Here is a 2,401-nt window from a genome sequence, read left to right as displayed (position 1 = left end):
TACAGAATGCGCTGTAATAATTTAAGAATTTATACTGGATTTATTAGAGGGTTAGGAGATCAACATCTGTTAGTATCATTGCGATGGGAACTGCATTAATTTTTTTTTCATTTGCCAACAGCTAAGATATCTCTGTAGAGATTTCTTATGTGATAGCTCAGACAAAATGAAATCCAGGTCCCAGGTAAACAAAGTGATAATCAAATAAAATGTAAAATCTGGAAATCTAAAATAAGAACGAAAGATACAAGAAATACTCTGCAGGTCAGACTGCATCTCTGGGAAGAGAATCAGGTGGAAGACATTTTGCTTGTACTGGGAAGGAGACAACAGAAAAAAACCTGTAAAGCTGCAGGGAGAGTGAGGGAAGGGGGAAATGTCTCTGACAGCTTAAAACTGGCATGATCATGGGGCTAATCTGTTAAGTTGAATTGGTGCAGTTAGAGAGTGAGCTCGAAGACAAAGGAAAGGAGGATTTGTGAAATGAAGAGCAAGAAGATGAGTCAGGTCAGGCTGGGCATTTCCTCTACAGGGGACATTAAAGGGGAAAAACAAGCAAGCTGATCCATCATCAGATGTCGACAGCTGATACAGAAAGAGAAATCATGTTGCTTGAATTTGTAGAAATCGAGCACTTCATTCAGAATACAGCTCCTCATTTTCCATTTAGGTACGTTGTATCCTTCTGGACTCAATAATGAAGTCTAGAACTTCAGGTAACTTGATTCCCCTGTCTGTGTGAGCTTGTGAGTGTACTCCCCCACTTCTCTTTCCCTTTAGAGATCGAAGACAGTGGCTAACTAACCAATTCAGATTTAGACTTATTTATTATACTTACCTGGCAGGGGAGAGACCGTGATCATTAGGGCGGTTCTCCCAGGACGAGGCTATCCCACTGCACTTTGAGTGTGTTGACGCCTGCGATGTCCCCAAATGCAGGATACTCGACTGCAAAATTTGTGGTAGTGGGGGACTGTGTTCACATGCTAAGAAATTTTTTTAAAAGAAAAAAAAGAAAAAATAAGACCTATTTATCACGGGACATTGAAATATACAGTGAAAAACATTGTTTGCATTAATAACCCTAGCCCAACATTCTGGCATCAACACAGTATTCTGACAATACAGGCAGCAATGACAAAAGCAACAAAGCAAAACAACAGTAAAACAAGCCCCCTTTTCATCTCTCAGACCCACCTTCTCACATACACATGCAGTCCTCTAACCCCAGGACAGGTCACTTCCAAGCCATCACTCCTTGTCCCCAGATTCTCAGACTTTCAGACACTGGGCCTTCACCTTTAGAATTCACAAGTCACGGGTTTGATATTTGAGCCTCGCCTTCTGGACTCACACAGACCTCCCACCTGGTGACGCAGGCCCTAGTGATTCCTTCATTTCTTCATGACTCCTTCGGGCCTCAACCCTCGGTCTTGAGTCACCATGCTCTGGCTTCGATCTTTGGCTTTGCCTTCTGTACTGTTTGACTTTCTGGACCGCACGACCTCACATCTCGACTGACATGGACCTCTGACCCCGGTGACCAGCCTTCATGGCCTCTGCCAGTACCCGAGATTCACTACCCATACAGACCTCTGATCCAGGACAAGTCTTCAACTTGGGGATGATTGGTCTCCTCAGTGCCTACCGACATGACATCTGTGATCACTGGCGCAGAGAATAGACTTGAATTTGTGACTGGTCTCTTCATTTACCACCCCTGACCTCTAACTCCCCCTCATCCCTTTTCCTAAACTCTAACCTGACCCTTAACTCCCTACACTGTCCCCAAAAGCATCCCTGCAAATGTAAAAGAACACCTAACATCTAGTTATCAGCAGTCAATAAAAAGAAGGTTGGGTCAAATAGAGTGGCTATTATGAGAGTGAGCCAGAGTAGGAGTGGGGAGTCTCTAATGTGAAGAAGCTGAGTAAGTGGCCTAGGCATTCTGAGTGAGAGCGGGAACTTTGAAAGGGCAAGTCTCATTGATTGGCTAATTTGAAGTCACTTTATCCAATTAAAGGTTAAGTGCAAAGGCCCTATAGAGCATAAATTATGAAACTGGGGAGCCAAGACCTTCGGTGAAGAGGTGCAAGTAAGCTTTCAGTTTTGTTGTTCATGCTCAGTACTTGATTTAGTGTAGGCAGGATGGTAGTGAGGGTAGTGGATATCTCCTCCTACAAGATATGGGAAGTCAGGGAACATCAGAATCTCCCTGATGACTACATTTGTGGGAAGTACCCCAGGCTACAGCCCCTGCATACCAACTCAAGGCACAAGAGCTGGAGTAGGATGTACAGGATGTAAGATTGAGAACCTCACAGATGAGATGTTTACTGAGGTGGCCATACCCATGGAACAGGCTTCAGATAGATGAGTGGCCACCAGGAAGAGTAGGGGG

At 44.2% G+C, this 2,401-nt stretch overlaps 1 non-coding gene across 1 annotated transcript; it reads left to right on the top strand.

The window, feature by feature from the left end:
- The first annotated feature begins 830 nt into the window (after positions 1-830).
- On the top strand, positions 831-989 carry LOC134357173 (U1 spliceosomal RNA). Its single transcript, XR_010020531.1, has one exon. It is a non-coding gene; the product is annotated as a U1 spliceosomal RNA (small nuclear RNA).
- Positions 990-2,401: the final 1,412 nt, after the last annotated feature.

Source organism: Mobula hypostoma, chromosome 15 (genome assembly GCF_963921235.1).
Source record: "Mobula hypostoma chromosome 15, sMobHyp1.1, whole genome shotgun sequence".
Lineage (NCBI taxonomy): Eukaryota > Metazoa > Chordata > Chondrichthyes > Myliobatiformes > Myliobatidae > Mobula > Mobula hypostoma.
The sequence above is the reverse complement of the archived record's forward strand: the minus strand, read 5'-3'. Positions and strand labels throughout refer to the sequence as shown.